This window comes from Pteropus medius, unplaced genomic scaffold (assembly GCF_902729225.1).
Source record: "Pteropus medius unplaced genomic scaffold, Ma_sr-lr_union100, whole genome shotgun sequence".
NCBI lineage: Eukaryota > Metazoa > Chordata > Mammalia > Chiroptera > Pteropodidae > Pteropus > Pteropus medius.
Genome location: NW_024354360.1, coordinates 1,173,153 through 1,196,900, shown reverse-complemented (window position 1 = coordinate 1,196,900; position 23,748 = coordinate 1,173,153). Strand labels below are relative to the sequence as shown.

The 23,748-nt window shown below is 44.9% G+C and overlaps 1 protein-coding gene and 1 pseudogene across 3 annotated transcripts in view; both read left to right on the top strand.

The window, feature by feature from the left end:
• The window catches only part of SEMA4D (semaphorin 4D), a 104,965-nt gene that overhangs the window by 2,301 nt on the left and 78,916 nt on the right, over positions 1 to 23,748 (top strand). The gene's annotated exons all lie outside the window — the stretch shown is intronic.
• On the top strand, positions 4,013 to 4,126 carry LOC120594163 (uncharacterized; annotated as a pseudogene).

Below are 23,748 nucleotides of genomic sequence, written 5' to 3'. Positions count from 1 at the left end.
AACAAATGAATTTGTCATTGGCTGATTGTCAAGAGTGCTCCCTGGGAGAAAGCCTTAGGTCCTTGTGATTCTCTGCTGGGGACAGCTATTTCTCTCCTGACCTTTCACCATTCTAGAAGGGAGAATAGGAGATAAGAAGAAAAGTGGCTGCAAAAGTGACAGAGGCCTGGTGGGAGGTCCTCTCTCCCCCTGTCTCAGGTTGCCCTGGGCTTGGCAGGTGCAACTCACCATCTGGGGACATCTCTGGGTGAGTCTCAGGGTGTTGCCGAGAGTGGGCAGGTTGGGCTGGCTCCTCTGCACTGTAGATGGCATGGCTTACAGCCATTTCCATCCTCCCTGCTGTTAGACCTTGCCTGGAGCTGTGGTGGTGATTTTGGCACGCCGATTAAGGTTCTCCTTGAGACTAACAAATGGGCTGGTCCCAGTTCCCTGGAGTGGCTCACTTTCCAGCTTGCCTGACCCTCCTGCATGCATACTTGGGTTTGTTCCCTGCTGCTGCTCCTGGGCACTCCAGCATCCCGGATGCCATCCACCTACTGCCGCCTCCCTACATGCTTGTGCGAGCCTCCATCCGAGGGATAGGCTCTGTTTTTCTAGCCTAAAAATCTCAAATGCTGTCTTTGAAAGCAGAGACTGCACCCTCTCCTGGATTATTTCTTAGCAGTACCCCAGGATTGCAGGCTTTGAATGAACTGCAGTCAGACCCGCAAGTGACCCAAGAATCACTTCTTTCAAACATTACACTATTTATGAGAGCTGAGCAGAGGCAGCCTGTGCTGTCCTGGGTCTGGGCTATGGGGTGGGAGGCCCTCAGCTCCGACCCACCACAGTCCTAGTTCAAGTGGAGAAGCAAGTTCCCCTCCATGGGACTTGGCCCAGAAATGAAAGCAAAGATGGTTCAGTTGGGTTTCCATTGCTGGTTGGAAAGCCTACCACTGTGGGCTGCTGCACTCATTTTCAGAGGTGGTTTTGTCTGTTTTCTCCTTTCATGTAGTTGAGGTGCATTGAGTAACCTTGATCTGCACTAACAGAAAAAGCATAAAAATGGTAAGTCTGCGAAGTGAAAGATAGAAGTTGTCTGTAATTCTAGTTTTTTTTTTTTTCTACTTTACTGCCCTATTGCAAGAAATTTGAGTTGCTTTAACACCAGAATATAATGTTTTGATCTAGCATTTGGGTGGTGTTTGGCTCTGCCGGGTGTGTATTTTTATTTTGTTTGGAAGGATGCTGCATTTCTAGGGGGCTGCCCAAAATAAGGGCCTGAAGCTGGACCCCTTTGTTGACCAGTGTTTTTGTTGTTGGCCAGTGTTTTCTATGGTCTAAGGAGGGCACAGCCCAGCTAGCCTTGAGCCTGGGGTGCAGCTACAGCCCTGAGCTGCCTGCCATCAGAATGGGCATAAGCACATGTCGCCTTTTCCCATTCACATCTGGTTTGTTCTGTTTCCCAGTCCTTCAAGGAGCTTTGGGGTCTTACTCAAGAAGAGCTGTGCCACCCAGGCGATTAGGGTACTTGGCATGTCTGTGATCTTTGTCAGTGATGTCCCATTGCTCATCTTTTTAGAGGTGAAGGAGTTGGACCTTTGACTCCAAAATTTGTTGACTTCGTGGAGTCTTACTGCTTCCCTCATGTTTACTGAGTGCCAATTACAGCAAGAAACCAAGAGATAGAATGCCTGCCCGATTGGAGCTCACGGTCACATAGAAGGAGATGGAAGGCTATAGAGAGGAAATGAATCAGATTGTGTCACCTATGGCATCATAGTCCGTAGAAAATGTGAGGTCCAGGTACTCAGGAAGCCAACAGTTGGGGGTATTTGGGATTTGAAATCAGGTGGCCAGTGGGCCTCCTCAAGCCAGTGGTATGGAATAGACGCAGAGTGACCCAGAAGGACATCCAGGCACAAGTGAGCAAGGCCTTAGGGCACAGTGTTCACTGGGAGGGGCAGGAGCCGCCCTGTGCAGGTAGGGGTCTAGCCAGATTCTGGGTTGTGTTGTGAAAATAGAGGAGTAGAGGAGCCCAGGTAACCCTGAGATTCTTGGCTCGGACAGTCAGAGGGATGGGATTGGCATAGTCCTGAGATGGGGAATTTGGGAGAACAGCAGGCTCTCCAGACAGCTCCATCGCTGTCCAGGTGGAGGTGGTGAGGAGCCCACTACACAAAAGAGACTGGAGTTGGAGGGATTGACTTGGACTGGGTGATGCCAGCACATAGGTCATGTTTTTAAAGCACGGGACACAAGGGAGGTGGGTAGATGGAGAAAAGAGGTCCGAGGCTAACAGACCAGGCAGGAGTGGCCCGCAAAGCAGGGGAAAGCCATGGGCGTCTGGGGGCTATGGCAGGAGATACATGGAGAGGAAGGACTGACTGGCCAGGGGTCAAGTGAGGTGAGGACTGAGAATTGACCTTACAACATGGAGGTTACTGGTGACCTGACGAGGGGTCTGGGGGAGTGGCAGACCAAGAGATTACAAAAGAGGGGCAGAAGCTGATAGGCAAGCAGGGTTGAGAGAAGGCTTCTGGTTTAGGTCTCTTCCTGAAGGGAAAAATGGAGCAGAGGAAAAGGAGGCTGAGAGGGAGGCTCCTGACTGGGTTCTCCAGTCTCAGGAGCTGGGTTGGGCAGATGGGAGGAGTTTCTTCATCAGGCCAGCTGTCCCCTGTAAGTTGTCATTGGCCTGTAATGTGCAAGGCACCTCTGCTTGGCCCTGGGGTCTGAAGGCAGGGGAGGAGGCCAGGGCAGCAAAGAATGGTCATAGAAGCTTGGGACAGCTGAGCCCTGAGTATGGCAGTGGGCACTCAGCGGGGGATGGGCACTCGGGGCCTGGAGAGCTAGTTCCCTGGGCAGGGGTGGATGCCCTCCCAGAGGAGAGCACAGCTGTGGGGGGCGGGAGAAGGGGTCCAGGTCTGCTAGGGGTTGAGAAAGTGAAGCCTTGACCTCGTGCTTGTCCAGTCGCCAGCTGGCCATGAGCGTTCCCTCCTGACATTGGTCTGGTGTTTCCTACAGTCAGGTTCCAGCCACTAGTGAGGGCCAAGGTTTTATCTATAACGCCAACTTAATTCCACATCCCCTGACCACTAGGAGAATAAGAGAGCACTTCCGGAACTGTGGTCCCCATGCCAGTGGCATCTAGTCTCCGAACTTACTGGAAGTATGGGTTCTCGGCTCCACCCTAGGCCTCCTAAATCAGAAGCTCTGTGTTTTCATAGGCCATCCAGGGGATTTGAATGTACCAGGGTGTTTAAGAGCTGCTAGGGCTAAGCACAGATTGTCCTTCTGTGTACACCTTTCGGGAGGGACAAGAAGGTAGAGGCGGGGCATGGTCCTCACTCTATTAGACTTGTGTGCTTGCCTGTAGAAACAGTGTTTCCTCAACCAATTTTATTGAGGTATAATTTACATACAATAAAAAAGTACTCATTTTAAGTGCACTGTTTAGTAGAGTTTTGACAAATGTATACAGTTATGCACCTACCATCATAATCTTGGTGCAGGCCAGGAGTTGATAAACTCTGGCCTGCAGGTCAGCTGTGCCATTCACCCATTCATTTATCATCAGTTGCAGCTTTGACGCTGTTGCACCAGAGTTGAGCACTGGAGGCAGAGACTGGCCTGTGAGCCCTTCCAGAATTCCCTGTCGCCCCTTAGCATTTAGCCTGCCACCCAGGCAATCACTGATCTGCTGAGGTTAGATTATTATAGATGAAATTAGTTTCTTCAGGAGTTGCGAAACGGTAGCATGTGTTATAGACCCATTGTGTCTATAGTTTCTTTTATTCAGCATGATGTTTCTAAGATTCTGATGCGTTGCTGAGTATATCAGTACTTCATGTCTTTTACTGCTGAGTCCTGTTACGTTGTGTAGGTATTATGGTTTATTGATTCACCTGTTGGTGGATGTTTTGATTGCTTCCTGTTCAGGATTGCTGTGAATATAAGCAACTGTTCCTGTTCAGGATTGCTGTGAATATAATACAACTCAACACAAAAGGACGAATAGCCAGTTAAAATATGAGCAAACAACCACCCTGAACAAACCCGATTCCATCTGATCTCGTAAGCTAAGCAGGGTCAGGCCTGGTTGGTACTTGGATAGGAGACCACCTAGGAAGACCAGGTGTTGTAGGCTGACAAGGTCCTTTCAATCTGTGAGATCAACCAAGGGTTGCCTCGCCTAAAAAACAAAACAACAAAACAAACAAACAAAAAAACCATGAGCAAACATATCTCCAAAGAAGGTATACAAATGACAAACAAGCGCATGAAAAGATGTTCAACATCATTAGTCACTAGGGGTGTGCAAATCAAAACCACAGTGAGAGACCACTTCCCACTTGGCTTTTTCAAAAAAATGGAAAATAACACGTGTTGTTGAGCACGTGGAGAAATTGGAACCCTCCTACACTGCTGGTGGAAATGTAAAATCATACAGCTTTGGAAAATAGTTAAAGATTCCTCAAAAAATTAAACACGGAATCACCATATACCCCAGCAATTCTACTTCTGGGCGTATATGCAAAAGTATTGAAAACGGATATGCAAACAAACACTGTACACGTACACAGCTGTTCATAGCAACAGCCAAAAGACTGAGATGACCCAATTGTCCATCACTGGATGAATGGATAACCAAATGTGGTCCATCCAACAATGAAATATTACTCAGCCATAAAAGAATGGAGCACTGACACGTGCTACAATGTAGATGACCCTTGAAAACGTGCTCAGTGAAAATAGACATAAAAGGGAACGTATTTTATGATTTAATTTACTGAAATGTCCAGAATAGGTAAATTCATAGATAGCAGATCAGTGGTTGCCAGGGTTTGGGGGAGGGGAGAGTGAGGAGTGACTGTTTAATGGGGTTTCCTTTTGAGATGATTAAAAGGTTCTGGAAATAGTAGTAATGGTTGTGTAACATAGTGAATGTACTCAATGTCACTGGATTGTAGACTCTAAATGGTTAAAATGGTAAATTTTATGTGTATTCTATCACAATAAAAAATGATATAAAAATGATTTATGCATTTGTGTGAACATCTTAGTATGGACATGACAGGTGGAATTGTAGGGTTGTGTGGGAAGTGTATGTCTAACTTATAAGAAACTGCAGACTTTTTCCAAAGTGGCTGTGTCATTTTCCATCCCCACCGCTGATGTGTGAGTGCAGCTGTTCCAAGTCCTTGCCCAAACTCACCGTTCTAGTGGGTACGTTGTAGTGCTATATTGTTGAGGTTTAGTTGAATATCTTTTCCTGTGTTTGTTTGTTAGCTATTTGTATATGTTCTTTTAAGTATCTGCTCAAATTTTTGTTGACTTTTGAATTGGTCTGTCTTATATTTGAGTTAAAAGAGTTGTTTACATATTCTGGATTCAGTCCTTTGTCAGGTTATTTTTATGGCAAATATTTTCTCTTAGTCTCTGGCATGCCTTTTTTGTTTTATTAATGACATCTTTCAAAGGACAGATGTTTTTCTTATTAAATGCAGTTTATCAGTTGTTTTTAGTAGTTTGTGCTTTTCGTGTTCCAATTAAGAAATCCCTGCCTAACCTATTTTCATAAAGATTTTCTCCTATGTTTTCTTCTGAGGAAGTTTGGTTTTAGCTTTTCTGACGAAATCTATTATCCATTTCAAGTGTAACTTTTAACTGGTAAGGGCTAAGGATTGAGGTTCATGTTTTATAAAGGATAACCAGTTGTTCCAACACCATTTATTAAAGAAGGTATCCTTTCCCATTGAATTCTCTTGGCATCATGTTTGAAAAGTAACGGAGCATGTCTGTGTGGCTTTGTTTTTGGACTTGTTTCTGGTTTGTTATGGCTTATTCCCCACCAGCCCCCAAACCAAGCCATCTTCATGATTGTTGCTTTCTAATAAATTCTTGAAGTCGGGTAGTGTGAGCCTTCCAGCTCTGCTTTGTTTTCAATTGTTTTGTCTATTCTAGGCACTTTGCATTTATACGTACATTTAAAATCAGCTTGTCAAGTTCTACAAAAAAGCCTGCTTGGGTTTTGACTGTCATTGCCTTAATTCCTTAGATCAATTTGGAGAGAACTGACATCTTAACAGTACTAAGTCTCTCAGCCAGTGAACATGGACTGTCTTATCTCTTCGTCTGTGTTCATCTTGCTTCATTTCTCTTAGCAGTGATTTGTAGTGGACAGCGTATAGGCTTTACACATTTTATCAGATTTATTCCTAAGTATTTCATATTTCTGAATGTTATAAATGGATTTAAAATATTTTCGTTTTCCTATTGTTTATTGCTAGTGTATAGAAATATAATTGTTTTTTAATATTTTTGTTTATGTGACTTTTCTAAATTCACTTATTTATTTGAGTAGCTTTTTTGGTAGTCCGTTAAGATTTTGCACATAGATAATCCTGACAATTATAAATAGGGACCGTTTTACTTCCCTCTTTCTGATTCTGATGCTTTTTATTTTTTTCTTCATTTATTCCATTGTGCAGGACTTTCAGTACACTGTTTAACCGAAGTGGTGAAAGTCGACATTCTTACTTTTTTCTGATCTTAAGAAGAAAAAAACTTAATTTTTTAAAATAAATATGTTAGCTGAAGATTATGTAGATGTCTTTTATGAGGTTGAGGAAGTTTTCTAGTTTGCTGAAAGTTTTTATTAATGGATATTGAATCTTGTCATATGCTTCCCTTGTATCTATTGAGATAATATGGCTTTTTTTTTTTTGGTAAATATGATGAATTACATTGATTAATTTTTGAATGTTAAACAATCTTGCATTCCTGGAACAAACCATAGTTGGTCATGATATATTATCTTTTTTATGTTTTACTGGATTCAGTTTGCAACGACTTTGTTAAGAATATTTGTAACTATATTCATGAGGGAGTGTACTCTTATAATATCTGTCTCATTTCAATATCAGGGCAATGTTACTCACAGTTATTTGGGAAACGTTCTCTCTTCATTTATTATTATCATTTTTTTTAAAAAAGTTTGTGTAGGGATAGTATTGTTTCTTCCTTAAATGTTTGATAGAATTTACTAGTGAAGTCATCTGAGGTTTTTTTGGGGGGAGGCTTTTAGTGGTGAATTCAGTTTCTTGATATAGGGCTGTTAAAATTTTCTGTTTCATCTTGAGTCCCTCATCCTAATTTGTGTGTTTGAAATAAAGAATCTTTATTTCATCTAAGATGTCAAACTTGTTTGCGCAAATTTTTTTGTACTATTTATTATCTTTTTAAGGATCTATGTGATGTTCTCTCTTTCATTTCTGAGCCTGGGACCCTTTTTTAAAAAAAGCAAAGTAGAACCCCATTGTCCCCCCACACCCTCCCAGTTACATCAGAAACCCCTGGGACAAGAGGGAGGCCACGCATCAGTGATTTTGACAAGCAGCTCAGGGAATTCTCACGTGCAGCCAGAGTTGAGAAACTTCGAGGTGGAGGCGGGAGGGAGAATACTTCCTGGTGGTCCAAGCAGGCCCCCCCAGAAGGGGAGAAGGCAATTCTGAGGGAGTGGAAGAGGACGTAGGGTCATATCTGAGCACAGGTTCTGTCTGTATGGAGATCGCCAGTCTGTGGTGGCCCAGGTGGGGGTGGCTGTCCTGGCAGGAACATTTATTGGAAAGGATATTTCCTAGTGTTGATAAATAGGAAACCCAGACTCAAGCTAAAAGCCACCGAAAGATTCACAAATGGAGCCCAACCGTGTGGTGCCCAAAACACCACAGCCACCAGCCCCTGGGCCCTCTGGCACTGTCCCCCCAGGGGTACCACTTCCCTCCTAATCACTACAGAGGCGTGTCCTGGCTGGGTTTGGTCTGTGTGGCATGTATTCCGCAGCACACACCTGTGATGTCACTCCTGTGTGTAGCATTGGGCCAGGCTGCTTGCCTGGGCTCCCTCCTTGGCCCTGCTCTCCGCTGTGGCATCATGGGCATGCACCACAGTTTCCGTGTCCACTGTGCTATTGGCTTTGTTTCCAGCTTGGGCCATCGTGAATGTGGCTTGTGAACATTCTTGTCCCTTTATTCTCCTTTTAGGACACAGGTCCTCGATTATTATAGCTCACTTCCTAGGGTAGGTAGCTCACCTCCACCTATAGCTAGGCTCTTGGAATTCAGGTCTCAGACCTCTTTGCCAGCACGCTGTCTCCAGCCTGCCCTCCGTCAGGAGTTTCCCGCTAGGCTCACTTCTCCTCCACCATCACTGCTGGCCCTTCGGGGGTCTTTCCAGTTACACCTCACTCCTTGCTACCCTCTGCATCTCCCCACCTGCAGGACCTGGTAAGGCCAGGTGGAAACCTCCCTGGTCATTAAAATGCAGGTGGGCCTTCTCTGCTCTGCTGTTCAAGCTCTTGCTATGTTGACCCCTGTCACTTAGATATGCTGTAGTTTACGCCATGCAATGTGCCTGGCATGTCCCCAGCACAGTTTCCCAGGCAGGGGTCGAGATTCAGCAGTTGTGGGCAGGAGAGTGGACCAGATGAAGGCTTCCAGCTGGATCACGGAGATAGGTGCTGATGGAGGGTGCCTGACACCAGAGAGGGAACCTCGAGGGTAGGCGCCAACCAACAAGGATGAGCTTAGAGACCCAAAGTCAGGAACACTGAATTGGAACTCAGGAGCAAGTGGGAAACAGGAAACTGACTGGGGAGAAGGGCTGTGGCAATTTAAAAAACCTGGTTGCAAATTCATCAGCATTGCTGTCACTGGGCTGCCACGTCTACCCCCGCTTCCCATGTGATTGGACTAGATCCCCGAAATGCCAAGTAAGGGGTCGATGGCCCTAAATCTGCTGTGCTGTGAGGAAGCCTGAGTCTCTGGAGGGCCATGTTGGTATCTCATGGGTGGTCCTGGGCTCCACGCTCTGGTCCCTGTGTGAGGGGAGCAGCCTTCACATGATCGCCATCCTTGCCATTGGGTCCCCCAGCCAGGGTCTCAGACTTTGGAACAGAGATGAGTGTCCCTTCCGTGGCCCCTGGGACACCTAGCTCCCAAGACCATGGACCTGGTGAAGTGTTTAGGCCACTGAGTTCAGGGTACTTTGTTACATAGCAGGAGTGGCTGGAACAGAAGCAATGGCTCCTGGGGAGTGGACAGGGCCTCGGGGTGGGCAGGAGTGGCCTGGGACATGGGTGCTGTGTAGGAAGGTGGAAGGTGACGCCTAATGGTGCAGTAAGGATGATTGCTTAAGTTCTATCCTGCACATTTTCATGTTCTGTGTAGCACGGAGGCCTTCCAGCCTTCTTAGCATACTGACCATGAAGGACATGTGCCCCCACCTCATAGAATCACGATGCTCACACGTGTCCTGGGGCTGCTGTAAGAAAACATCACGAGCTGGGGGCTTAGAGCAACAGAATTTACGCTGTCCTAGTTCTGGACAGGAGTCCAGGGGTCAGAAGTCCAAATTCCAGGTGTGGGCAGAGCTGCACTCTTGAAGGCCTTGGGGAAGATCCTTCCTGCCTCTTCTAGCATCTGGTGGCTCCAGGCCTTTCTTGGCTGCTGGCCACATCACTTCAGTCTCTGCTCTGTCACCACATGGCCTTTTTCCTTGAGTCTGTGTCTCTTATAGGATACTTGTCATTGAATTTAGGGCCCACTCGGATGAACTTGAATGATTTCATCCTAACTTAACGATCTTAAATTAATTACATCTGCACAGGCCCTTTTCCCAAATCTGGTCTTATCCACAGGCCCAGGGGAGAGGTACTTTGCAACCTACTGTAGCACACAAGAAGGCAGGAGAAATATTGTGTGGGGTGGGAAGCCAGCCCACCAGGGCTGGCAGGCATTCACCTTCTGCAGGATATATTTCGGTGAGGCTTTATCAGCAGGAAAATGGAAACCGTGGCTGCTTTCGGCATTTGTGGGGAGTTACAGAAATGAGAGCACAGTGGAAACTCACTGCTTTGTAAAATAATTTCACATTGACTCAGAGGGGAAACAGGAAAGGGCCTTCTATCTTTTAATGTGAGTTTTTATCTCTCCTGGTGGGGCTTTTTCTTTTTGTAGTGTTTCTACAAAAATGCTTGTTGAGTCTTTAGTGTGCACAGGAAGTCAGATATGCTGACTAACTTTTCTTTTATTTTAATAGCATTTTTATTGTTTAGAAAATAAAGAGAGTAAAGAGTGGAAGCCTTGCGCATGGGATGTGTGCAGTCTTCTCCGTGCATTTCAGACACACTGTGCTTGCCCGTGTACACATGACAGGACGTGCGCACACAGATGGTGCTTTTTCCGCAAGGTGTGGTCCCACCTTGGAGGGTTTTGCAGCCTGCTCTTTTCACTCAGCACTGTGGCATAGACGCACGTGCTTTGCGTGCTTGACATTGTTCTCTGAGACCTCTGTGCCCCAGTGGGGCTCATGCCCCATATCCCACAGTCTGTAGTGGAAGTTTGGGTGTCTCCCCAGTCTGCCACATCCTTGACCATTTTTATAGGAAAGTTTTAGAATCAAAGTATGGAGTCTAAATCGAAATTTAGAATCAAAATAAAGGGTGTATGCAGTTTCAGTTTGAACTGAGTGGCTAGGCTGTTGGCAGGACAGCATTGTGCCCATCTCCAAGCTCACAAGAGTCTCTCCCACCCCTCACCCCTCGGGCACCAATGGCGAGTTTAGACCTCACCAGTATGATTGGGAAAAGAGAAGGTCTCAGGTCTCTTGATCACTTGTTTGCTTGTGATTCATTGGTCATTTCTATTTTCCCCCTGAAGCACCTGCCCTTGGGCTTCACCCTTTTTAATATAAATTGAGTAGTGCTTCTTTTACTCATTTTATCGATTTGAAGAATTTCTTTCATTTTAGTGTGTTCTGAAAAAGAAAAGCCTATTTGAAAGTATTTTATCTGTAAGTTTTTAAATAGCCATGAATGAACCGACACTGGAGACCAGTGGCACCATTGCCTACTTCTTGGGGCTTGTCTCAAGGTGAGTGTGTCCTGAAGGGCTAGGCCCTTTCATGACTGTCACTTAGACAGGCATTGGTCAGCTTTGCTGTGCCAGCCTGCGTAGCTGCCAGAAGGACATGGTGGGGCTAAAAAAGGAATTGGTGGTGTTTGTAGTAGGGTGTGTATGTGTTCATGCCTTTGTATGTGTTCATGCCTGTGCATGTGTGTGTGTGTGTGTGTGTGTGTGTGCACGCGTGCATGTTCCTGAAAAGTGGTTCCCACACAGCTCGAGGTCTGTGTTACAAAAGGCTTCTATGGATTTAGGAGTCTTTGCCCATGAGGAGGCTTATGATTTTCCTTAAGTCTTAACTGTATTTTCCGCCAAATGATAAAACTCATCCCTAACTTCTCCACCATGCCTCCCACTTGTCTGGAATGGTAACACGTGCAGGATAATTCCTTGAGCTGCCACAAGTAATGTGGTATGTTTTCCTGGAAGTCAACTGTGCATCCTTGCCAGATGCTGGGTGATAGGTCTCCAGTCATTTGCATATGTGGCTTTTGGTTGGAACCCTCCATGGGGTGCAATGTGCTCATAGGGGACTTTGTTCCACAGTGAGGTTCTGCTCTGAAGCAGAGGTGGCCCAGGCCCAGTGGCCCTGGAAGCTTTGTCCCTGATCATATTAGTGTTCTCAGGAAAACAGAACTCTGTGTGTGTGTGTGTGTGTGTGTGTGTGTGTGTGTGTGTGTGTGTGAGAGAGAGAGAGAGAAGAAGAGAGAAAAGAAAAGAATGGGATTTCTTTTAAGGAATTAGCTCATATGACTGGGGAGGCTGGCAAGTCTGAAATCTGCAGGGCAGGCTGGCAGAGGTGGCATGGAGATTTACAGTCTACAGATTTAAATGTTAATGTCATTCAAAAATACCTTCACAGAAGTCATTGAAAAAAGAAATTGAAGAAAATAAAAATAAATGGAAGCATATACCATGTTCATGGGTAGGAAGAATCAACATCGTTAAAATGGCCATACTACCCAAAGCAACCTATAGATTCAGTGCAATCCCTATCAAAATACCAATGGCATTTTTCAGAGAGCTAGAACAAATAATCCTAAAATTTATATGGAGCCATAAAAAACCCCAAATAGCCACAGCAATCTTGAGAAAGAAGAAGAAAGTTGGAGGTATCGCATTACCTGATATCAAACTATACTACAAGGCTAAAGTAATCAAAACAGCATGGTACGGGCATAAAAACAGATACATTGATCAATGGAATAGAATAGAGAGCCTAGAAATAAATCCACACCTTTACGCTCACTTAATATATGACAAAGGAGGTAAGAATATACAATGAGGTAAAGACAGTCTCTTCAATAAATGGTGCCGGGAAAATTGGACAAATACATGCAAAAAAAAAAAAAAAGAAGAAGAAGAAGAAGAAGCTAGATCACTTTCTTACACCATTACAAGAATAGACTCAAAATGGATTAAAGACTTCAGTGTAAAACCTGAAACCATAGAACTTCTAGAAGAAAACATAGGCAGTAAACTCTCTGATATTACTAACAGGAATTTCTTTTCAGATATATCTCCTCGAGCAAGGGAAACAAAAGAAAAAATACATGAGACTATATCAAACTAAAAAGTTTTTGTACAGCAAAGGAAACTATCAACAAAACAAAAAGACAACCAACTGTTAGGGAGAAGATATTCACTAATGATACATTCAATAAGGGATTAATATCCAAAATATGTAAAGAACTTATACAACTCAACAACAACAAAAAATCCAATTTAAAAATGGACAGAAGACCTGAACAGATACTTCTCCAAAGAGGAAATACAAATAGCTAATAGACATATGAGAAGATGCTCAAGGTCGCTAATCATCAGAGAAATGCAAGTTAAAACCACAATAAGATATCACCTCACACCTGTCAGAATGGCTATCATCAATAAATCAAAAAACAACAAGTGTTGGTGAGGATGCGGAGAAAAGGGAATCCTCATACATTGTTGGTGGGACTGTATATTGGTACAGCCTCTATGGAAAACAGTATGGAGGTTTCTCAAAAAATTAAAAATGGATATACCTTTTCACCCAGCAATTGGACTTCTGTGTATTTAGCCAAAGAAAACCAAAACAGTAATTCGTAAAGATCTATGCACTCCAATATTCATGGCAGTACAATTTACAATAGCCAAGATATGGAAGCAACCTAAGTGCCCATCAACAGATGATTGGATAAAGAAATTATGGTTCATATATACAATGGAATATTACTCAACCATTAAAAAAATGAAATCCTACTATTTGCAATGACATGGATGGACCTAGAGGTTCTTATGCTGTGTGAAATAAGCCAGACAGAGAGAGAGAAATACCACATGATTTTACTTATGTGTGGAATCTAAGGAACAAAAAGAACAAACTAATCAAAAACAGACTTACAAATAAAGCGGACGATTTGGCGACAGAGGGGAGGGAGTTGGGGGCCTGGGAGAATGGGGTGAGAGGTTAAAGAAGTACAAATTAGTAGTTGATTGTTGGTTATGGGGATGGGAACACGGCGACGGAATGCAGTTAGCATTAATAGGATGGCTAGGTGGAGGGCCAGGGGAGGGAGGGAGAAATTGGGGGGATCATTTTATGAACTATATAGATGTCTAACCAATATACTATATACTTGAAACTAATTTAAATAAATAAATTATTTAAAATATATAAAAAAATAAACTCCCCCCGAAGAAATACCTTCACAGAAGCCTCTGGAATAATGTTTGACCAAATATAACGTAGCCAGGTAAAATTAACCAGAGCACTGGTCAGTGTGCCAAATGCGTGGAACCTGTGATGGGACACCGGTTAGGGGCATGAGCTTGCAGGGGTGTGTGAAGACAAGGGGTGACCTGCTCTCCAGAGCAGGCAGGGCTTCTGGCTTGTCCCAGAGGCCCCAGGGCCAGCATCAGCTTGGAGAAATGTGGCGTTTCTTGTCTTCTGAGGGCACTGGGAGCACAGATCTGGCCTGCAACCTGAGCCCCACTCTCACTGACCAAATCAAAACTGCTGCTTTATTCCTGTTGCCTGTGAACTTATGTTTGGACCTGAGCAACTCCCCAGGTGCCTCTGGGAATGATTCCTGTTTTTCTCTCTCCAGAAAGTTCTTCATTTCCAGACTTGGACATGCCAGAGGTGTTTGTGAGCAGAAAGCCTTGGTGCTCCGCCTCCCTGATATTTTCTTTTTCTGGGAAAAAAAACTTTCTTCAGTCCCGGTCTTGCCATCCTGTTCCTGCCTTGTGCGCCGCTGACATTGACCTCCTGTCCACCTGGCACATGCTTATCAGGCCTCTTGGCCATCCTGTTACTTTGGTGATAAATAATCACAGTGAAACAGAAGAAACATGGTATGGTGTCCGGGGCGAGCTTAGCCTAATGCGTATGTGGGTTTGGAGATGAAATGCTCGGTGGATAAGTAGATAGAGTTCCCTTCTAGGAGCTCTACACGGTCCCAGAGCTGATAAGAGAAGGTGGTTCTTCTCTTTCTTTTCCATCAGGTGTGTTTGAGGGGAATGAATACATGAATGGCCCCAGAGGATAGAAGGGCTCAGAGCAGCCGCAGCTTTCTGGGCAGACATTGGGAGGGCACAGGTGCCAGGGCTGTGACCTGGAATGGACGTCAGTTTTCTGGGCCTGGCGCTCAGCATGTGTCTCATGCTTCCCAGTTGGCTGAGCTCAGGGAGGGCCATCACTGGGAGCCCAGAACCACAGGCCTATCCTTGCTCTCTTTACACTGTGCAGGGTGTCACCCACCTCAAGGCCTCAGGCTTCCTGTGAAGCCTCTGATCTAATTCTTAGAAAAGTGAGGCCTCTGGGACCTGAGTTTGTAGCTGCTCTGGTGTTCACCATCTGTCTGCCTGGCCCCAGTTCCTCCTGCAGGGGCTAGCAGGGTTTTTGTGCACACCCTGAGCCTGACAGCTGGAGGGGGGTCAGAAAGTTGCTTTCGGTGGTGGTCCAGTACTGGAGGACTGGACCTTTTGATGATGAGTTTCAGCGCAGTTTGGCAGCTCCCGGCCCGCCCCCAGGTTCTAAAGCACCAGCTGCTCTCAGAAGTGCCATCGGAACTTCCCAGGGTGGCCCAGCAGGATGTCTGGGGCCCCACAGCTAGGACCCCATAGGGCTCACCAGTGACAGAACTGAGACCAGAATCTCTGGTCACAGCACCAGTCTGGCCTTTCACTACAGAAAGTTTTGGCCAGGAGGAACGTGTGAGCAAAGTGAAAATTCTTCTTTCTTTTCTTTGAGGGACACATGTCTGTCAGGAAGAGACTTGGGAAACAGTGAGTTGATAATTTTCCATGTTTCAGCCCAGTCCTCAACCAGGACGTTCTTGGAATCACAAAACTTGAAAGAGAAAATGAAACCTGCATAGTTTTAAAAAATGGTTCACATGTTCTCATGTGAACCATTTTTTAAAAATGGTTCTGAAAGGAAGTTTAATGGTTCAAGGCCTAACCACAGAGGAAGAAAGAGAAGCTAGTTGAAATGAGTTTACAGAGATTATTTATTTGGTTCTTTTGTCTGTGTACACAGGGGAATACAGCTAGTAGTTAAGAACTGGGAGATAGTCATATTGGTTTATATTGTATTTGTCCAGCATAATCTTTGTGATGTTCTTATTTAGATTAAAATGCCAGTGATTTCTTGACTCAACCACCAACACAGAGTTTAAACAAAGGTTAATTACTGCTGAAATGCTTGGGATGTGCAAAGCTGGGTAAATGAGTCAGATTGTGTTTATCTTTGGTGTCTATTGGTGCCAGGTGTCTAGAAGCAATTTGCATTTGGACATCACTGGGGTTGAGTCTCTTGGCAACCAGTGGAGAGGGGGCATGAGGATGTGTGCCCAGAAGCTGGTGCCCATGCATCTGCAAAGCAGCTGGAACTTCTCTGAATTGGGAGCATGGACTGCACAGTGCAGCCACCAGGGATCCAGAAACACTGCTGGGGGTGTAACTCCCTTTCTCTGGGCGCCTCTCAGGGAGGGGAGGAGGAAGAGAGTCGAAACTTTTGTCACTGACTGCTGGGCCTGGAGTCTATGTAGCCCTCTGTTGACATGTGTGTCTCTTTGAGATTCTGATTGACTGAGGTATGGCTAAAATTGCAAGCTGCTGCTTGAGACCGTGGATATATTTTACTTACTTTGTGGTCCCCTCCTGTGGGAAACAAAAGTATGCTTCTTTGGAAGCCCAACATTTCTCTTTCATTCCTGGTTACAGTCTGAACAGACATCATCCCTTGTGTAACGTCACCTGTGCGCATGACATGCTTAGGGCAAGTCTGGGATGACACATGCCAGACTGAACAGCAATATATCTAGAGTGTGATCTGCAGTTCAGGTCTTTAGCTTCTTGATTTTAGAACCCCCTTTTATTGTTTTGTTTTTATACAAACAGATTTGTAAATCTGCTTTTCCGATGAAGAATAAAGGTGTTGTAGTAAAATACACATACTGTAAAGTTAACCATTTCAAGTGCACCGTTCTGTGGCATTAAGCTCTTTCACATCATTGCGTAACCATCCCCACCGTGCACCTCCAGAACTTTGCATCATCCATACTGAAACTCTGTCTTCATTAGCACTAACTCAACACCCGCTCCCCCAATCCGGGCACCCCCATCCTACTTTCTGTCTCCGTGAATCTGACTATTCTAGGTACTTCATTTAAGTGGAATTACACAGAATTTGTCCTTTTATGACTGGCTAAAAGCAACGATTTTTTAAAAACATTTCGATCCAATTGGTGTAGTCCTTTTACTCTTTTTTATTTATATTTGAATTAATGTACGGTAAAAATGATTATTTTGGTACGTAGTTCTATGAGTTTGAGTACATGTGTACATTTGTATAACTACCTCCACAATCAGGCTACCGAACAGTTCCATCCCCCAAAACCTCCTCTATACCATCCTATGTGTTCACTCTTCCCTCATCTTTAACCACATACAACTGCTGTTCGCTCTTCGTCCCTGTCATTTATCTTTTAAAGAATGTCCTATAAATTGAGTCATGCGGTAGGTAGTATTTCGAGGTTGGCCTCTTACTCAGCATAATACCTTTAATACTCATTCAAGCTTTTGCTCTATCAACACTTGATTCTTTTTGACTGCCGAGTATTCCTCCACTGTACACTTGAATAGAGCTGCCATAAACATTCCAATGCAGGCTTTTCTGTGAACACATGGTTTCGTGTCCATAGGACAAATACCTGGGAGTGGGGTTGCTGGGTCGTATGGTGGGTGTGTGTTCGCTGGGTTGGCTGTCCCGTTTCACATCCTCACCATGTGAGAGTTCTGTTTGTTCCACATGCTCAGCTATACTTGATAGTAGGGTTTTTTTAGCCATTCTAATGTGTGTCTCACTGTGGATTTAATTTGTATTTCCTGGTGACTAATGACATTCTCATATGCTTATTTGCTGTCCATATATCCACTTTGGTGAATGTCTGTCCAAGTCTTTTGCTCATGTTTTAATATTTTCTTCCTATTAAGTTTTGAGAGTTTTTCATGTTCCGAATACAAATTCTTTGTTAGATATGTTATTTGCAAATATTTTTTTTTTGGCCCGTAGCTTGTCTTTTAATTCTTGTAATAGGATCTTTTACAGAACATTACATTTTAATTGTGTTGAAGTTTCATTTATTAATTTTACAATGTTAATAGAGTAGACACATTGTACATTACTGATCTTGTATCCTGTGACTTTGTTAAACTCATGTTTTTGTTCTAAGCTTTTTTTTTTTTTTGGCGATTCTCTGAAAATTCCCTATGGAATTTTCTACATAGGCAATTATGTTATCTCTAAAAACACTGTTTTATTTTTCCTTGCTAATCTGTATGCCTTTTATATCTTTTTCTTGCCTCATTCACTAGCCCGACCTCCAGTATAGAAGCAGTGAGAGGGGACATACTTGCCTTGTCTCTGGCCTCAGAGGAAAGCATTCAGTCAACTACCACTGAATATCATATTAGCTGTAGGTTTCTTCTAGATGTCCTTTATCAGATGTGGGAGCTCTTTCTATTCTGAGTTTGCTGAAAGTTTTTATCATAAGTGGATGCTGAATTTTTTCAAATGCTTTTTCTGCATAAATTGATATATTTGTGTGTTTTTATTCAGTAGACTATTAATGTGTAGATTACATGTATTGATTATTGCAGATTGCACATTTGCCTTGCCTTCCATTTGGTTGTGGGATAGCATTTATATATATTGCTGGGTTCAATTTGCTAATATTTTGTTGCCGGTTTTTGTGTCTGTGTTCATGAGGCATGTTGGTCTGCAGCCTCCTTGTGCTGTCTCTGGTTTTGCTCTCAGGATGATGCTGGCTGCATTGAAATTGGGAAACATCTTTCCTCTTCTGAAGTTTTCTGGAAGATGTATAGAATTGTTATTTCTTAAATGTTCAGTAGAATATTCTGGTAAGACCATCTGGGCTTGAAGATGTCTTTTTCAGAAGGTTTTTAATTGTGAATTCGATTTCTTTAATAATAACAGCATCGTTCGTGTTATCTATTTCATCATGGGTGAGTTTGGAAGTTTGTGGTTTTTGAGCAATTGGATCATCCATCTTAAGTTGCCGAGCGTGCACAGAGATGTTTACAGTGCTCCCTTATTATCCGTTGCTGTCTAAGGGTCTTAAGTGGTAACAGCTGTCTCTCCTGATAGCGGGAGTAGGAGTGGATTAGAACTAGTGTTTAGTGCAGCCGTTGGAGCAGGGCGATCAGCACAACTGAGGGCATTTCCTTCCCTAGGCTAGATTCTCTGGACTCATGAGGTATCCCCAGGGAGTTACAAATGAGCTGTTTTAGGAACAACATTAAGGCTTTTAAGCCACTGGGGCAGCGTTTGGTGCCCAGGGGTGGAAAGTTGATATGTGGCACCCCAGTCACCTGCACGTCTTCAGGTATGTCCAGAAGCATCAGGTTGCTGCCAGTTTCACACTGGGTGAATCTTCCTGAAGGCTGGAAGAGATTCCCCTCCTTTCGTGACATTTAAGGAGAGTGTTCCGAGTCGCATGTGTCATACTAACTTATTTATGTTTCATCTATTTCCAATCAAGGCCACAAGTTGGCTCACCTTACAAATCCTGGTAATTAAGGCCAAACGAAGAGGCATGTTTCAATCAGAGGTTTAAGCAGAGATTGCTAGTCTGGCGGGGCTGAGGATAGTACACAGGATGTCCCTCTGTGTAATACGCTATCTTCCTTGTGAACTCAAAGTAGACGTTTTTAGAATGACAAGAGCTGTGGATTTTGATTCCTGTCTTAGCCAATTCACAATTCAGCAACAAAATACCACAGACTGGGAGGCTTATAAACAACACATTTAGTCTCAGAGTTCTGGAGGCTGGAAATCTGAGATCAGGGTGCAGAAGGTCACGTGAGGGCCTCCTTCCAGGTTGCAGACTTCTCAGTGTGTCTTCCCATGGTAGAAGGAGCAAGAGGACTTTCTGGGGTCGCTTTTGTAAGGCACAAGCCCCTGAGGCTCTACTCTCATGTCCGAGTCACCCCCTAAAGCCTCCACCTCCAGACCCCATCACATTGGGGTTAGGATTTCAACACATGAGTTTGCGGAGACACAGTCAGACCATAGCAGTTCCTCACTTTGATGCTGTAGCATTTTCCTATATGAGGGAAAAGGTCACAGTTGTTTAGTAATTACTCAAGCAAGATTAATTTTGCTTCCTTTAATTAAAAGATCTGTGTCACTTTGGGCTTTAGAATAGGAAAGGGATTTATGAGCAATAGAAGGAAAATAGGCTTTTGCAAACGCAGAAGGGTTTGGAAGCCCCTGTATAGGTAGAATGAAATGCCGGGCATGGGGCTTTCCAGGTGATTGTGAGTTGTTTGGATGACCAGGTCTGGCACAATGACCTCCTAGTTGGTTTGGCTGCTGCTCATCTCACTGTCCTGTAGCAGCTCAGTCTTTCCTTGCACTGCTTGTCTGTTGGAGGCTGTGTGTATGAGATGCGGTTGCTCCAAAACCAGGTGCCAGGACAGCTCAGGCTCTTTCCAGATGTGGGGTGTGAGGTGTTCTTTCTGCAGTCATATCCTTGCAACAATTGATAAGACTCATGCCCTTCTTAGGTGTGATTTCCCCCCTTATTATAAAAATCACACGTGTCTACTGTAGCAGGTACAGGAAGAAGGGAAATTAAATTCAACCCTGCTACTGAGTGAGTTGGGCTATATATTCTTTCAGCACTTGAAGCTCTCATCTTCTTTGGAGCTCAGTTCTAGGAACCAAATGCTGGTGTGGGACGAGGTCTTAGAAGATGGGCAGCTGAGCTGAGAAGTTGTAAAAGTGCATGGAGATGCTTGTCCAAGAAGAGGTTTCTGTGACCATGACCTTGCATGGCCACCAGGAGGAAGGCAGGCATGGGGCAATCCCTACTGCCCTTCATGGAGGGTTTTCAGCTGTGACAAATTAGTCATTCAGTTTCTTTCTAGGAGGTTGCTGACATTTTGTTTCTGTTCTGATTGCTTATAAAAGAGTGATAAACACTCCTGGAGCCATCCTTTCTAGAGCTTATAGCTTAGAACCTAATAGTTATATAGTAATGAGAGGGCAGTGGAAATGTGGCATCCTTGCAGCAAGTTCCGGTAATTGATGTGGCGCTCACATTTGTCATTGCCACATGAACCTAGTGAGGAATCCTTGTAACCTGGCAGTCACCATTGCCAGTGAACAGAACTCAGCTGACAATGCCCTTGGCAGCACTGACCATTGGGCATGCAGACAGCATTCACATGTGCCATGTAGGGGACTGACCATTTGAGTATTGATTAGCCACATTAATCACAGTGAAAGGGTACAATCTGGCTGTCTTTGAGGAGTGTGCATGCATGTGATTAACTTGGGCTTCAAGATAGGTGTTTCTTGAGCATGGCCCCATACAAATGGAAGCACATGCTCTCAACATGGCGCTCTAGGTGTTCTGGACAGAAGTGACCTCGCTACTCCCTGGGCAGCCACTCAGGTGAGCGTGGCCCTCTGATGAACAGTCACACTGCTGACCTCCGAAGAGGTCCGCACAGGCTCAGCCTATCTGAGCAGGTGTACGCCCACTAGAAGGGGTCTTGTGTGTGTGGAGACCCTGGGCTTCCTAGAGCAGTGCTTTATTCACAAAGGAGCAGTCCCGAGCAGCCCCGCTCTGACGTTAGCAGTTCCGAGAGATGTTCAAGGAGATCTGGAAAGAATTCTACATTGGCAGAAAGAAAAGGCATTTCTGAAAGTGAATCGGCATCACCATTCCTTATTTTTCACAGACCTGAATGTCACCATGTTTTTTGTCTGGGCGAGAGGGAAACTTGTTTGTCATATTCATCAGCATTTTAGGTATTAGGTCCCTTGGTGCATGCCCCAGGCAGCTGCAGCACTGCTGAGAACACCAGGAGGGGCTGCAGAGACCGCTGGGCCTCGTGCTGGATGGTGATGCTTGGGACCTCAGTTCCTTACTCTCTGTCAGGGGCCAGTGTCCTCCTCGATCCCATCTCCTTAGTCCTCCCACTGCCTCGCTCCCCTCTGGAAGCACAGGGCCCCTCTGGACACCACTTTACTCTTCATCACATCCCGCCTCCATCACATGGTCCCAGTCCCCACTTTCTCCTAAATCTCAGAGCTCCCCCGTCTCCTCTTTCCACCTTGGACTTTGGAGTGAGTGGCCTTTGAATAGGAAATTGAATAGGAGACTGGCGTTTGTCTATCTTAGAGCTCTCTGGGTTGTAGTAATAGACAGGCACGCAGACAACCCTGTCTGTAGACATGGAGAAGAATTCTGTCCAGTGTGTTGGTGAGGTGAGGGAAGGGGGAGCGGATGGGGGAATTGACTGCCTCCCTTAGAAAAAGCCAGTTGGAAATTCCTTTCAATATTCCTTTATTCCATATATTTTTAAAAATTCAGCTGAAGTTCACGTAACAGTTAACCACATTACAGTGAACAACTTAGTGGCACTTTGTGCATTCACAATGTTGTGCAACCACCACCTCTGTCTAGTTCTAAGACATTTTCATCACCCCAGAAAGGAAACTTTGTTCAATTAGGTCATCACCCCCGTTACTCCGCCCCCAGCCAACTCTGTATCATTTTTGTTCTTTGACTTCTTTTTTGAAGGGATCATAACATCTCATTGGTTCCCCATGAATGAGTTAAATAACATCTTAACACGCATTCATTTTTTAAAATGACTTTCTAACCACCTTCTTGCCCTTGGCTGAACCACCAGCCCTTCCCACTGGGCAGTGCCAAGTTGCTGCCTTCTGTCTGTCCTCCATGGCTTGCGGTGGACTGAGGTTCTTTTTAGAGAGTGAGAATCTGGTCATAGAGTGCAGGGTGAGCACTTCACACATGGGTGTCCCCAGTTTGTCTCTGCCAGAATGGGGGCTCCTGGGTGATCTGTTGAAACAGGTCATCTTCTAGGGCTGATGCTGTGAGCCCTGATTAATGCGCGCGTGTCTGGGACTGCGATGAGTTGAGTTGAGATGAGTTGAGTTGAGCACATGAGATGTTTACAGCTGCAGAGAGGGCACAGTGCCAAGAACAGAGATACACTGAACAAAGAAAGAAATCCCATTCAATTTGGAGCCAACAGGCTTGCATTATAGTTGTCAGCATCAGCTCCACAGGGAGCAGGACCCTCACCCATAGAACAACCTTGATCCCCTTGGTGATGGCTGGGACATAGCCTTGCTTGTCCCCAAGGGACTGTGGACCCCCTAGCACCTGAAGAAGGAGATCTGATTTTGTTTAAAGCCTCCACTTTTTGAAGGTTGAACCTATAACCAACCTGAGTTTTAGCCAGTCTCCTTGTGGGATGGGGCTCACTCCAGTGGAACCAGCAGGTTTGAAACCTGCCCTTGGTCACTCTGGCTTTTCCCACTCTCACAGTCATGTGAGGAAGGACCTCATCCCTGCTTGCCAAAATTAGCAGCAACAAACAAGTGGTTGCGACCTTGAGCAGAAAGAGAAAGGTCAAGATTTGATTCTGGAAAGCACCCCCCCACCCCCAGTAGCCCCGTTGAACAGAGATGAACCCTTGTCTGAAGAGGACTGGATGGTTGCACGGAAGATGGCTGGTGTGAGCTTCAAGTGAATTTTCAACTCAGCAGGCTGTTGGTGCTTCTGTAAATGGCTGTGGACAGCTTTCACTCGGTGCCGTTGGCTTGTAGTTTTGAATGATGGGCGTTTGTTATTTCCTGTAGACTGGTATTTTGGGGCATTTTCACTTCTTCAAATTTAATACATTTCATCACCTTACAGATAAATCTATTTTGTAAAGAAAACAGGGCTCTCATTATGTAGGTATACACAAAGATAAAACAACTCTACGTCTTTTCAGATAAGGTTCCTTGTTGCCACTGACATCAGCGTTGTAGGGAAGATAGAAATCAAAGGTTTCATCTGTCCATTGGGTCATGTGTTTGGGACTTCAAGTCTCATCAGTTGCCATGTGAAAAACAAATGTGGATATAGTAAGAAGAGGCTTTATTAGAGAGGATCATTGCAAGGAGGAGGGAGGGGACCGTAACGGGGCTGTGTGGCCATGAGATCAGCAGGCACGTGGAGGGCCAGGCAAACTGGGTTTTCCTTTGTGGGGAGGTGTAGACAAGGACCTAGGTTGGGGGCCGTGAGATGAAGGATGGAGCAAGGAAGTAATAAATCAGAGGATGTGCCTCTGAGGCCGGCCCATTCTCAGGTGGGCATCTGAGAGCTCAGTCTGGTGGTGAGTCCAGAGGGCCTGGGGAAGGAGAGTAGATGCACCAGAGTTTGGGTAACCAGCATTTTGTTCCATTTAATCTGTGGGGATGTTTCATTCA